Raw genomic sequence first — 15,502 nt, forward strand, 5'->3', positions numbered from 1 at the left:
GGTCCAAAATGCATGTCAGGGGCACTCGACCACATGGTCGTCTCTCCACCTCTCTCTCAATTCAATTCAAAGGCCTTTATTGGCATGGGAAACATGTTTACATTGCCAAAGCAAGTGAAATGGATAATGAACACAAGTGAAATAAACAGTCTCTCTCTCCACCTTTCCCTTTGTTTCTCTGTAAGCCTCCACAGTCCCAGGCCTGTAATAATTTCAGACCCGGCCTGGCCCCTGCCCTGACAATCCAGTTGGCTGGCTAGGGGAGGGGAGTCCATGGTTATAGTTGGATAATGGAGTAGGGGTCCACCACACTAGAGTCATGGAGTTCAGCAAACTTGGTTTGAATGTTAGAATTTGAATGGCTACCATGATGACAAGAAAGGACAATCAACATTCTAGTAACAAAGACCAGTGCATATGGGGGTGGATGGTAAAGCTCCTCCTTTAGGGCAGCTCCTACTATCACACTGTTATAATCATCATCGTTATTGTAAGTGTTAGGGCACACTTTATATAAAAATTATCCACTCCTGCTTTTCTCATTATCTCCCGCTCTATCTCTCCATCCCCCTATGTCTGTCTTCTCAATCTCTCTGTCATAGTGTGTGTGTTTGAGTCAGAGACCACAGAACATCAGAGCAGGCTAGGACAGGGCAGGACTAACGGGTGCAAATAAGACTCACAGTTGTTACTCACAATCAGGCTATCGCTTTGGCTTTACAGAGGGGTGTTTCTCTCTCACTCTTTATGAGGACTAGATTGTACATTTTACATTTACATTTTAGTCATTTAGCAGACGCTCTTATCCAGAGCGACTTACAGGAGCAATTAGGGTTAAGTGCCTTGCTTAAGGGCACATCGACAGATTTTTCACCTAGTCGGCTCGGGGATTAGAACCAGCGACCTTTCGGTTACTGGCACAACGCTCTTACCCACTAAGCTACCTGCCGCCCTAGACTTGTAGACTGTTATTGGGTAGGCTAATATGTTAATTATGTTATAACAAATGTATAAACATTTGGCTAAACCTGGACTGAATTGTACTGTGTGAAGAGTACACTGCCCTTTATTTTTATGGAAAAACTTGGGTAAGAATGATGACAGGATGATGATGGCAATGGAGGTTATCACTGGAAAGATCTTGTGTATTCCCTGTTGCCATGGTGACCTGGTTTGACTCCGTAAGGTGTTACTTCCTCATGTCTAGACTGAGAGAGAGAGAGAACACTGTGTTTTCATATTGTAGGTAAATAAAGCTCATAAAACAACTAGGGTAATGCCTCATCTAGTGTGTGTGTGTGGAGGTGGCTGAAAGTGACCTCACATCCTCTGCCACAAACATAATAAAACTAAACCTAATTGTGTCTATGGTTGCGTTTGCACAGGCAGCCCAATTCAGATATTTTTCCCCCACTAATTCTGACCAATCAGATCAGCTCTTTTGCCAATAATTGGGCAAAAGATCAGAATTGGGCTGCCTGTGTAAACGCAGCCTTCCGCATGCTTTGGTTTCGGCTGGCGCCTATCCAAACTCGGCTAGGGAACTGAACGAGTGTGCTTGCATACTCCCTTAAAAGCAAGAAAAAAGCGGCAATAGTACTGAATGTCCATCTTGAGATGCAAGTATAAACACCATGGGACCACGCAGCCGTCATACCGCTCAGAAAGGAGACGCGTTATGTCTCAATCCCAGAACAACAGCAAAGGACCTTGTGAAGATGCTGGAGGAAACAGGTACAAAAGTATCTATACCCACAGTAAGACGAGTCCTATATCGACATAACCTGACGCCACTCAGCAAGGAAGAAGCCACTGCTCCAAAACTCCCATAAAAAAGCCAGACTACGGTTTGCAACTGCACATGGGGACAAAGATCGTACTTTTTGGAGAAATGTCCTCTGGTCTGATGAAGCAAAAATAGAACTGTTTGGCCATAATGACCATCGTTATGTTTGGAGGAAAAAGGGGGTTGCTTGCAAGCTGAAGAACACCATCCCAACCATGAAGCACGGGGGTGGCAGCATCATGCTATGGGGGTGCTTTGCTGCAGGAGGGACTGGTGCACTTCACAAAATAGATGGCATCATGAGAAAGGAAAATTATGTGGATATATTGAAGCAACATCTCAAGACATCAGTCAGGAAGTTAAAGCTTGGTTGCAAATGGGTCTTCCAAATGGACAATGACCCCAAGCATACTTCCAAAGTTGTGGCAAAATGGCTTAAGGACAACAAAGTCAAGGTATTGGAGTGGCCATCACAAAGCCCTGACTTCATTCCTATAGAACATTTGTGGGCAGAACTGAAAAAGTGTGTGTGAGCAAGGAGGCCTACAAACCTAACTCAGTTACACCAGCTCTGTCAGGAGGAATGGGCCAAAATTCACCCAACTTATTGTGGGAAGCTTGTGGAAGGCTACCCAAAACGTTTGACCCAAGTTAAACAATTTAAAGGCAATGCTACCAAATACTAATTGAGTTTATGTAAACTTCTCACCCACTGGGACTGTGATGAAAGAAATAAAAGCTGAAAGAAATCATTCTCTCTACTATTATTCTCACATTTCACATTCTTACAATAAAGTGGTGATCCTAACTGACCTAAGACAGGGAATTTTTACTCTGATTAAATGTCAGGATTTGTGAAAAACTGGGTTTAAATGTATTTGGCTAAGGTGTATGTAAACCTCCGACTTCAACTGTAACTAAGGTGTTTGACTCCCTACTGTTGACCAATCACTGACAAAGGGGCATAGACTTCGGCTACTGAACTTGGGCTTGCCTCAATAAATGTTTTTGTGTGCACAAACAGCCGAAGACCAAAACGAACAAAAACATCACAAAATGTCGACATAATATATGCACGAACTGTTTCGAATGAGAAGCATGTTTTGTTTGCGGGAGGTTCCGTGAGTTTATTTTGCTTGAGCTATAAGCAGTGGTTCGTGACCTAAAATAATGTACCACCAGGGGTTACATAAAAATAAATAAAGATAAAACGTGTTACAAATATCTTGTTGTGTTTTGTAACCGCAGATCTAAAATGCTTTTTATTGTAATTTGTGCTCGTCATCAGACTAATTGTGTTCTTCAGTTTCACTTCTTCACTCAGATGATAATTCTCATACTGGCATTCTATCAGCAGACAGCTCTCTGACTGATGTGAGCTACTTTTCTCTGGTACTTTTCTCGGTGTAGCCTACTTTTCAAACAAAACATTAGAAAATGTCCTGGCTACTTTCTTTCTATGATAAATGTTACAAAAATGATGGCCTTGCATAGTTTCTGCCAACAATACCTTGCTTTTTCATTGTAAGCTGTTTGCTTGTGTGGCTGCTAGCCAAATAGCGTTGCACTTCTGTTGTCATCTGATGAAAATGAAGCTACAGTATTTTCTGCCAAATGTGTTGCACTAATGTATTTTCTGTGAAGGAAAACTATAGTTGCACGCCCCTGATCACTCCATTGAAGCAAAAAAAACACTGTTGACTTTAAAATGCAGATTTTTGAAGGTCTGCGTTTTGAAAATACAGATTTTTTTGCAGATAAATGCAGATAACGCGACCTCTGACCACACCTAACACTAGGGGTGTAACAGTACATATATTAGTACCGAAACGTTCGTTACAGGGACCTCCTTTTGGTCTGCACTGTGAACCCAAATGAATACATAAAAAAAGCATTTTAACACTAGGCCTATAGGCTATGCCTATGCTGTGTTGTATGCCATTGCCTCTTGAGTAAATCTCAGCTGAAAAAACATTGTAGGCTATTCCGTTAAAACAACTAGAGTCTATGTGCACGTTGTAAAATACAAATTTGAATCATAACTGCCGCATTTCAAACTATCCTTTTGAGTCGCAGCCGGGAACTAGTTCTGTCCCACTGGGCACACATTTTTTGAATCGACGTTGTTTCCACGGCATTTCAATTAAGTGACGTTGAACCAACGTGGAATCGACGTTGAATTGACGTCTGTGCCCAGTGGGGGATGGCGAGTGGTGGGGTCGGTAAACCAGAATTGGAGGATCCTACATCATCGTTTAAATCTCCAGTTTGGGAACATTTTGGCTTCGGAGTAGATCACAATGGCGATGGACAGAGAGTTGTGGATAAAACGTTAACAGAATGTCGCCACTGCTCAACAAGAATAGCCTATGCAGCTGCCAACACCTATAACATGTTGACATATTTACGCCGACATCACCCCAGTATTCCTAACACCGGAGCAAGGCGGAAATGCAAAGAAACAGCACAACTTTGTCTCCCCTCTGTATTCAAGCAGGCCTTCGCAGCTGATTCTAATAGAGAGAAGAAATTGTATGCTGCTGACAAAGACAATATAGTATGCTTTTCATGAGGGTGGTGCGTAGCTTGTTGTTGTTGTCGGCCAATCGCAAGTCATCAAAGCGGCCCTACAGTCATAGAGCCTCCGTGTGTGGCAAAGCAAGTTAGGAGATTATCTAATAAATGTAGGACTGTCCCCGACCAAAAAAAATCTTGGTCGACCGAAAGCCGTCTGTTCTTTCGACCAATCAAAATTTTAAAACGTGTTTTTCCCTATATACAGTGGGGAGAACAAGTATTTGATACACTGCCGATTTTGCAGGTTTTCCTACTTACAAAGCATGTAGAGGTCTGTCATTTTTATCTAGGTACACTTCAACTGTGAGAGACGGAATCTAAAACAAAAATCCAGAAAATGAAATTGTATGATTTTTAAGTAATTAATTTGCATTCTATTGCATGACATAAGTATTTGATCACCTACCAATCAGTAAGAATTCCGGCTCTCACAGACCTGTTAGTTTTTCTTTAAGAAGCCCTCCTGTTCTCCACTCATTACCTGTATTAACTGCACCTGTTTGAACTTGTTACCTGTATAAAAGACACCTGTCCACACATTCAATCAAACAGACTCCAACCTCTCCACAATGGCCAAGACCAGAGAGCTGTGTAAGGACATCAGGGATACAATTGTAGACCTGCACAAGGCTGGGATGGGCTACAGGACAATAGGCAAGCAGCTTGGTGAGAAGGCAACAACTGTTGGCGCAATTATTAGAAAATGGAAGAAGTTCAAGATGACGGTCAATCACCCTCGGTCTGGGGCTCCATGCAAGATCTCACCTTGTGGGGCATCAATGATCATGAGGAAGGTGAAGGATCAGCCCAGAACTACACGGCAGGACCTGGTCAATGACCTGAAGAGAGCTGGGACCACAGTCTCAAAGAAAACCATTAGTAACACACTACGCCGTCATGGATTAAAATCCTGCAGCACACGCAAGGTCCCCCTGCTCAAGCCAGCGCATGTCCAGGCCCGTCTGAAGTTTGCCAATGACCATCTGGATGATCCAGAGGAGGATTGGGAGAAGGTAATGTGGTCTGATGAGACAAAAATAGATCGTTTTGGTCTAAACTCCACTCGCCGTGTTTGGAGGAAGAGTACAACCCCAAGAACACCATCCCAACCGTGAAGCATGGAGGTGGAAACATCATTCTTTGGGGATGCTTTTCTGCAAAGGGGACAGGACGACTGCACCGTATTGATGGGAGGATGGATGGGGCCATGTATCGCGAGATCTTGGCCAACAACCTCCTTCTCTCAGTAAGAGCATTGAAGATGGGTCGTGGCTGGGTCTTCCAGCATGACAACGACCCAAAACACACAGCCAGGGCAACTAAGGAGTGGCTCCGTAAGAAGCATCTCAAGGTCCTGGAGTGGCCTAGGCAGTCTCCAGACCTGAACCCAATAGAAAATCTTTGGAGGGAGCTGAAAGTCCGTATTGCCCAGCGACAGCCCAGAAACCTGAAGGATCTGGAGAAGGTCTGTATGGAGGAGTGGGCCAAAATCCCTGCTGCAGTGTGTGCAAACCTGGTCAAGACCTACAGGAAACGTATGATCTCTGTAATTGCAAACAAAGGTTTCTGTACCAAATATTAAGTTCTGCTTTTCTGATGTATCAAATACTTATGTCATGCAATAAAATGCAAATGAATTACTTAATAATCATACAATTTCATTTTCTGGATTTTTGTTTTAGATTCCGTCTCTCACAGTTGAAGTGTACCTATGATAAAAATTACAGACCTCTACATGCTTGGTAAGTAGGAAAACCTGCAAAATCGGCAGTGTATCAAATACTTGTTCTCCCCACTGTAGACATACCCTATGTGTTTTAATAAAATCAACTATATGTAGGCTACTGAGCTTGTCTGATGCTTTAAGCACACTGTGATTAAATAATTAAGACACACAAATGACTGAAGGGAGCCAGAGATCAAGATGGCCTAGCCAGAAGAAAAAAACATGTTCCCGACCCCCCCTCCTCCAGCTGCCGCTGGCCTTCGCAGATTCTGCCGTTAAGCTCCTGAAGTTGCCGGTTATAGGCTACACCAGGGGTCGGCAACATTTTCCATTTGGAGTGCCAATTTATCTTACCATTTCTACCGATTTCCGTGGCAGTTATGATTTTCATATGCACATTTTTGTGGAACCATTTAATGAAATGTATAATCAAGTCTTCGTACCTCAATCATTATCTTGTAGTTAATAAGAATTCTAACAATAACTTATATTGCCAACTATGTAAAAATAGTCTACATAAAGCCAACAAATAAAAACATTGCAGCTTGCAGTTAGAAAAAATCATAATTTAAAAATAAATATCCTATAAATGACATTGTCTACCCATGGCCTTTCTGCAACAAACTTGAAACATTGTATCAACTATCAACTTGGTCTGGCCTGAAGCTGGCACTAGCAAACTTGCAAAATTGTATAAAATATTCTGGGCCTTCAGAGTTTCCTGTGCCAGTGAGCTCCTGACAGACACAGCTAGCTGTAGGCTATTTGCGCAAGGGATAAGAAGTAATCAGGTAGGCCTATTTTATGACGTTTCCACCGGATCAGAGCATTACATTTTTCCCCCTTTCACACGAGTGGTTATCGAAAGAGAACTGGAAATCTTTTTCAAATAGGCTACGTTGAGGAACTATTGGCATTCTCAATGGATGTATTATGGCTATGGTTCAACCCAGTACTCAGAGAAACCAACACGACAAAGGGAGTGGAAGACACAAAAATATTTTAATAAAAGTTCAAATTGTCTTAGTCCAAAAACAACTGAAGTAAAGGAACAGAGTGGGCTAGTCGGCTCCGGAGGAAGGAGAGGCTGAGGCAGGCAGGCAGGCAGGCAGGCAGGCAGACCGACAGGCAGGAAGGCAGGCAGGTCTGAACTGAAGACAAAACAAACGACAGGTTAAGGAGAGTGGAGAGCCAGGCTGAAGACAAAGACAAAATAACTTTACTGGTGAGCCAAGTTACCGCTCTGGTAAGAACAACGATCTGGCGCCGGTGGAGAGCCATGCCCAGGAATAAGTAGTGCAGGTTGATGAGAGAATAGGATGCAGCTGCGTAGGCAGGAATCACTGGAAACAACCCGCAGCTGCACAGGAGAGGCAGATCCTGAGCACGCCCCCTGCTCCACTCCAGACACACCCACATAAAGGGGACAAACACACATACAACAGAAAAAGAGGGGACAAAACAAGGAGGAAGGGAAACAGAAAAGGGAGAGACAAGCTGCCCACATAACAGTACCCCCCCCTCAATGGTCGCCACCTGGCGACCCACCAGGCCTGTCAGGGTTGTCGTGATGGAAGTCCGTGATCAGCTGAGGATCCAACACAAAACGCTTAGGGACCCAAGACCTCTCCTCTGGTCCATAACCTTCCCAATCGACTAGGTATTGGAGACCCCTACCCCGCCTCCGAGAGTCCAGGAGCCTACTGACGGTGTAGGCCGGATGGTCGTCAATGAGGCGAACAGGTGGAGGTGGATCAGCCGGCGGACACAAAAGGCTGGAGGACACAGGTTTCAGTTGGGAGACGTGGAAGGTAGGGTGTATCTTCATGGCTGAAGGCAACTTCAAACGAACCGCAGCGGGGTTAATGATGGACTCCACCACAAACGGACCCAGGTACCGAGGAGACAGCTTGCGTGATTTGGTACGAAGAGGTACGTTCTTAGATGACAGCCAAACCTCTTGACCAGGATGAAACACAGGTGCGGGAGTCCTGCTCCTATCCGCTGTTGTCTTGTTCCTGTCGGTGGTCCGAAGCAATGCTTCCCGAGCGTCGCTCCACACTCTCTGGCAGCGGCGGAGGTTCTCCTGAACCGAAGGAACAGCCAATTCCTTCTCCTGAGCAGGAAACAGAGGGGGTTGATAACCCATGGTAACCTCGAAGGGTGAAAGACCGGTGGCAGAGGCGGTGAGGGAGTTGTGGGCGTACTCTATCCAGGGCAGATGTTTAGCCCAGGATGACGGATGTTGAGCAGCCACACAACGAAGGGTTGCTTCGAGGTTTTGATTGGCTCTTTCTGTTTGACCGTTGGTCTGGGGATGAAACCCTGAGGACAGACTAACGGAAGCACCCAAAGCAGAACAGAAACCCTTCCAAACACGGGAAGTAAACTGTGGGCCTCTATCAGATACGATGTCCACAGGTATTCCATGGGGACGGAATACATGTTGGACTAGGAGGTCCGCTGTCTCACTGGCAGACGGTAATTTTGGTAATGCTATATAGTGGACAGATTTAGAGAATCTGTCCACAATGGTAAGTATAGTATCATTACCTTCAGACTTGGGTAGGCCGGTGACAAAATCCATGGCAATGTGGGACCAGGGACGGCTGGGAACTGGGAGGGGTAGCAGCAGCCCCGAAGGGGACTGATGGGAGGCTTTGCCCCGAGCACAGGTTGAACAGGCTGCCACAAAAGCCCGAACGTCAGTTTCCATTGAAGGCCACCAAAAATGTCTCCTAAGCAGCGTCAACGTGCGTCTCATCCCAGGGTGACCAGCAAAACGGGAGGTGTGAATCCACTGCAACACCTGAGACCGGACCGTCTCGGGAACAAAGAGTAGGTTGGGAGGTCCATCACCCGGTCCCGGGTCCGTGGCAAGTGCAGTCTTCACAAGAGACTCGATCTCCCACTGAACAGCCGCCACGACGCATGAGGAAGGCAGGACTGCCTCAGGCTCGCTGGTCTCCGAAGGGTCAGCAAACTGGCGGGACAAAGCATCTGGTTTAACATTTCTTGACCCCGGTCTGTATGTAAGAATAAAGTTAAACCTACTAAAAAACAGGGCCCATCTGGCTTGGCGTGAGTTGAGTCTCTTAGTGGCTTGGATGTAAGCCAAGTTTTTGTGGTCAGTCCAGACCACAAACGGCAATTCAGCTCCATCCAGCCAGTGCCGCCATTCTTCCAGTGCAAGCTTGACCGCCAGCAGTTCCCGGTTTCCAACGTCGTAATTCCGTTCTGTGGGTGACAATTTCTTGGAGAAGAAAGCACAGGGGTGAAGCCTTTGGTCAGTGGGGGAGCGCTGGGAGAGGACTGCTCCCACACCTGAGTCCGACGCGTCCACCTCCACAACAAACTGCAGAGAGGTATTGGGGTGTATCAACACGGGGGAGGTGGAAAACAGTTCCTTCAAAACCCCTACCGCCTGCTCCGCCTCAGGGGACCACCGAAAAGGGACTTTAGGAGATGTGAGTCTTGTAAGGGGTGCCACCACTCTACTAAAACCCTTAATGAATCTACGGTAGAAGTTAGCAAAGCCCAAAAATCGTTGAAGTTGCTTACGGGTGGTGGGTGTGGGCCATTCCGTCACTGCCCGGATCTTCTCGGGGTCCGCCTTCACCTGCCCGCTCTCAATTATGAATCCAAGGAACGATGTAGACTGTTTGTGGAACTCACACTTCTCTGCTTTGACGTACAGCTTGTTCTCCAAGAGCCGTTGAAGGACTTGACGGACGTGTGACTCATGCTCCTCGGGTGACTTGGAAAAAACAAGAATATCATCCAGGTATACAAAGACAAAACGGTTCAAAAAATCCCTAAGAACATCGTTCACCATGGCTTGGAAAACCGCAGGGGCATTTGAAAGCCCAAAGGGCATGACCAAATACTCAAAATGTCCCAGTGGAGTGTTGAAAGCGGTTTTCCACTCATCTCCCTTTCGGATTCGGACAAGGTGATAAGCATTCCTGAGGTCGAGCTTGGAAAACACTGTGGCGCCATGCAGAGGTTCAAAAGCTGAGTTGATGAGTGGAAGGGGATACTTGTTTTTAACAGTTATGTTGTTTAAACCCCTGAAATCGATACAGGGGCGTAACGACTTGTCCTTCTTTTCCACGAAAAAGAAACCTGCACCCAAAGGAGACGACGAGGGACGGATTATGCCCGAGACCAGAGAATCACCAATGTACTGCTCCATTGCCTCTCTTTCCGGTCGGGACAGATTGTATAACCGACTAGAGGGCAAGGGAGCACCAGGAAGCAGTTCAATAGGGCAATCATAAGGCCTATGTGGTGGTAGAGACAGAGCCTTGTCCTTACTGAAAACCTCCGCTAAGTCATGGTATTCTTTGGGGACAGATGACAGATCAAGAGGAGCTGAGGGAGGAGTTGGGTTACACTTAGTGGGGGGAACCGCTGACCTCAGGCACTCGGAATGGCAGTTAGTGCTCCAACTGAGAATGGTGTGACGTGTCCAATCAATTTGTGGGTTGTGAAGAGCCAACCAGGGGAAGCCAAGGATTAGGGAGGTAGCTGAGCCAGACATAACTCTTAGCTGAATGCTTTCACAATGATTGCCAGAAATCACTAGGGAAACGGGGGTGGTTTGATGAGTTATCTCCGCGAGGAGGCGCCCATCAAGGGCTGTGACCCGGATGGGGGTAGGTAGTGGCTCCATGGGGATACGAGCTTGTGTAACGAACTGGTGGCTAATAAAGTTATCTTCTGCACCTGAGTCTATGAGAGCTGAGAGTGGCAGGGAATGACTCTGGAAACGTAAGGTTACAGGTACTTGTAATCGGGGAATGATGGGTTCAGGATCTAACTCTGGGCTCGCAAGTAGACCCACCGTTACGAGCGAGCCTTGTCTTTTGGCCGCTTAGGGCATGTAGCCAGAATGTGTGTGGCGTCTCCACAGTACAGGCACTCACCCGCCTGGAGGCGCCGTTGCCGCTCAGCTGGAGGTAGTCGAGCTCGACCCACTTGCATAGGTTCCTCCTCTGTGCTCGGGATGGAATCAGGTACAAGAAGCTGCCGACTCCGGAGAGGCGAGACTCGAGTGGTTGGAGGCTGGGGAACTCGTCCTCCTAGATGTGGCCGATCGCCTCTCTCCCGACGCCTCTCCCGCAACCGATTGTCTAGCTTGATGGACAGGGAAACGAGAGAATGTAAATCATGTGGCTCATCACGAGCAGCCAGTTCATCCTTAATGGCTTCATTCAAACCGTTTAGAAATGCTCCTTGAAGTGCCACATTGTTCCACTTGGAGTCCGCTGCCAACGTCCAGAACTCAATAGAGTACTCTGCCACACTGTTAGAACCCTGCCTCAAATTAAAAAGTATCTTGGAGGAATTACCCACATGGTCAGGATGGTCAAAAACAGTCTTCAATTTAGCAGAGAAATCAGCAAAAGTCAATCCAGTCAAAGTTTGATCTGAACACACAGCCTCAGCCCAAACCAGAGCTTTCCCTCTTAACAGCCCCAGAACATAATGTACCTTAGATGAATCAGTAGAAAACGACAGTGGTCTCTGCCGAAAAATCAAGTCACACTGAAGCAAAAATCCCCGGCACTTGTCCAATTCTCCATTGAACGGTTCAGGCGACGTGACAGGGGGTTCCCGACGGAACGAAGCCTGCCTAGTGTCCGAGGAAACAACTTGGGGTGCATCAAACTGGGGGTCAGAGAGAGATGGAGAACTGATAACAGACAATTTAGAGACGTGTGTAGTTAACTGAGTCACCTGGTTCAGCAGTTGATGATTATCTTCCACAAGAGTCCGAATCAACTGGTCATGCTGTCCTAGCAACGTTCCTTGAGCCTGGATAGCTTGTTGGAAGCTGTCTTTGTTTGCCCCGTGCTGTTTCTCTGTTGGGTCCATGGCCAGATCGTTCTATTATGGCTATGGTTCAACCCAGTACTCAGAGAAACCAACACGACAAAGGGAGTGGAAGACACAAAAATATTTTAATAAAAGTTCAAATTGTCTTAGTCCAAAAACAACTGAAGTAAAGGAACAGAGTGGGCTAGTCGGCTCCGGAGGAAGGAGAGGCTGAGGCAGGCAGGCAGGCAGGCAGGCAGGCAGGCAGGCAGGCAGGCAGGCAGACCGACAGGCAGGAAGGCAGGCAGGTTGGGAGGTATGTCTGAACTGAAGACAAAACAAACAACAGGTTAAGGAGAGTGGAGAGCCAGGCTGAAGACAAAGACAAAATAACTTTACTGGTGAGCCAAGTTACCGCTCTGGTAAGAACAACGATCTGGCGCCGGTGGAGAGCCATGCCCAGGAATAAGTAGTGCAGGTTGATGAGAGAATAGGATGCAGCTTGTTGAGATTGCGTAATTCAAATCTGGTATTGGAATAAGAATCAAGAGATCTTCAATCCAAGCTTAATTTATTATATGCAAAATGTATTGTATGATAAGTATGAAGGTTCGTATACGGGCTCACTGACAAACCACGCAGGGCCGACAGAGAACTAGAATTATTGTTTACAGAAATTTCTCAAGTACTCTTCTGTTGGCCAACCAGAGCAAAGGACTGAGTGTGGTTCAGCCAATCCGTTGGCGCAGGGGTGGGCCCAACTCCTCGGCACTCCATTTGTTACTAGACATGGTTGCTATGATAACCTGCGAAAGTCAGCACCCAGAAATACATCATCCCACTGTACTCAATGTTCAAGGACAGTTTCACAGAATACAAAGAGAGAGTGTTCGCAACACAAGTCTTATCTGTCCTACCCCCAATGTTCCCCACCCTGTTATGTGAAACAATCCATATCAGTATATTGCTCCTCATTAGTGCATTCCTTCCAAGCTATCCATCACATACAGATCCAATTATGAGAAAAATAAAACCCAACAATTCCCTCTTTTGACACCCTCTAGGGTGTCACTCATTAAAATACAATACAAACAAAAATAAACACTTTTATTAATAGACAATTTGATAATAAAAGTCCTTCAGTCCTTCCATCGACACCCAACTTGCAAACTGTTACCAGTCATCAAAGAAGTTCAAACCATCACATAAGGAAAGACAAACATTCACATGGCTAACTTGATTAATAAAGCATAAAACACAGGATTAATAGAACACAAAACACAAGATTATTAAAACTCTAGGGTGTGATTAAAGATTTTTAAAGGGACATTTTTGAATTCCCTCTTTTGACACCATTTATGGTGTCACTCTAAACAGAGTATAATCACCCTTAAGAATAACAGGATATGGAAATTAAATCACAACATTTAATGTTAATAAAAAATAAAAAATTATAATTTTAACCCTCTATTCCTCCCCTACACCTAACATGTACTGAGTTGGCTACCAGCCACCCAGGAATCCTTTACCTTCACATCAGGAAGAATAAACAATCACAGTGGTTAGTAAAAACATAAGGTAATAAATGAGCAAGAACTGAAAATAAATGCGTGTATGTATTTTACTAGGCAAACCATGGATCATCCAGCTTGGTCTCAGAGTCAGTAGCAGAGTCACCCGCATCATCCTGGGCCGGTAACAACAGCATCATACCTGACGCCTGCACCACTCCTACCACTGACCTCCTGAGACAGGGGACGATGCAAGCAGCACAACACATTAACAGCAAAAACACAATTATTAGGGTCAGAAATCCAGTAACCACCATAGAAGTGTACTCACCAAACCAGTCACTCAGCCAGGAAATAAGACAACATCCACAAATAACAAGTATACCCATAGAAGCTATAACTTCATCCAGAACAGTCACAACAATAGTTTTCCATTTACCAAATATATGTTATCAAACCAACCGTTTATGGAGCTATCAATACCAGAGTTCTCAACCAGTTCGTTCGCCAGCGTGGTGATGGTCACTCAAGCGCTTTGGTCACGGGCCCGTCCGGTGCTATATTGTTGGAGATGAAAGTACAGCACATATATCCAAACAGAACACAAACCCCGTCCTGCTCAGCCAAAAGCATATCCAACGCTATTCTATTCTGCTTTGTCATTAAGCTAGTTGCCGCTGTCTGCTCAGCTAATCCCTTTATTGCATCACGAGTGTGGTTTATAAATATTTTGCTGGTTATATTAAATATAATTTATCCAATCTATATTTTTATTAATTGTTGACCATCAGAAAATACTTGATTCAAACTCAGCTGCGATCTGATTCCTAGCTTTGAATTGTTCTGTAACCTCTCGAGGTACTCCTATCCCATCACAGGATCCTTTCATCAAAGGATCCCGGGAGGAGGTCCTACTTTCTATTTGACAACTCACCAGTCTCTGACACGTTTGATTGTTTACATATGTAGTTGAGTTCACAATCAGTTATCACCACACAACCATCAGATGTCAGCACAGGCCTGGTTTTGGGTCCTACAATCCTCTGTCTGCAACAAATAGGAGAGATTAGTCATGTTCTCTTTCAGTTGTGATATTCTCTGTGTAGGAGCAGAGCTAAGATGCCCTACTCTGTATCCTATCTTACTAGTCCTAGAAAAACAATTAGAATCCCCTGAGACTTCAAACGTAGGCAACCCAGGTCGGGACGACCCCGTTATCGGGCTTGCATGGAGGATAAACCTGACAGAGAGTCAAAGCCTGTCAAGGGGAACGGAGTAGTTGTCAACCCTGGTTTGGCTGTCCCACAGGCAAAACAGTCCTCTTTAGACATAGTTTTTTGCCGTATAGTGAATCCATTCCAACCACAGGTTAAGATTTCTATACCCCGTTCTCACCTGTACTACTTCCTCCAGGTCTATAGTTTTGCACTATCTTTACCACAGCCCCGGTCTCACCACCTCCCTCAGAGAGGTTTACTCTAGAATTTCCCCTTTCCCTACGTCTAGCTGTCTCTTATGCCTTTTCAACTTGTGTTAGGTTAACTACTACTTCTGGCTGAAACAGGAGGGTCCGTGTGTGTTAGGAATATGGCCCCCACAATCAGACAGCTACCTACCGTCGGGAGACCTGTGAATCCCCACCCTTGCCCTGAGAACATGTCAGATGCCAGAGGCCAACCCATTGCTTTACCTTCTATCGAACTCACACAGGGATGATCAGACAGGGTAAGGGAATCTTCGTTAAGGAGCCAACCCCCGGACCCTTGTGGTTATCGGATCTTTCTCCTAACTCTGTGTTTGTTCGTCAGGTGTAGCTGGGTTTGCCTTTTTACAGTGTGTGACATGCACCCAGATGGATCTCTCAGCTGTTCTGCTGGCAAAAAGGCAGTACTTGGTAGGGCCCTTCCCGCCAGGCCTGATTCAGTCTCCTGGTTAGATAGAGTGGGTCACCTTCTCCTTTAGTTCACCTGTGGGGCACAAAATCTCTGACATACAGGTGTGGTTAATAAACTATCATACATGTTTTTTTTTTTTTTTTTTTTTTAAGTATTTTGTCCTCTCCTTCGTATATATTTAATAAAG

The 15,502-nt window shown here is 45.6% G+C and overlaps 1 protein-coding gene across 1 annotated transcript in view; it reads left to right on the forward strand.

Annotated features, from left to right (window-relative positions):
- The window catches only part of LOC311127664 (junction-mediating and -regulatory protein-like), a 76,112-nt gene that overhangs the window by 2,017 nt on the left and 58,593 nt on the right, over positions 1-15,502 (forward strand). The window lies entirely within an intron of this gene.

Source organism: Coregonus lavaretus (assembly GCF_964263955.1).
Source record: "Coregonus lavaretus genome assembly, chromosome: 4".
NCBI classification, from domain to species: domain Eukaryota; kingdom Metazoa; phylum Chordata; class Actinopteri; order Salmoniformes; family Salmonidae; genus Coregonus; species Coregonus lavaretus.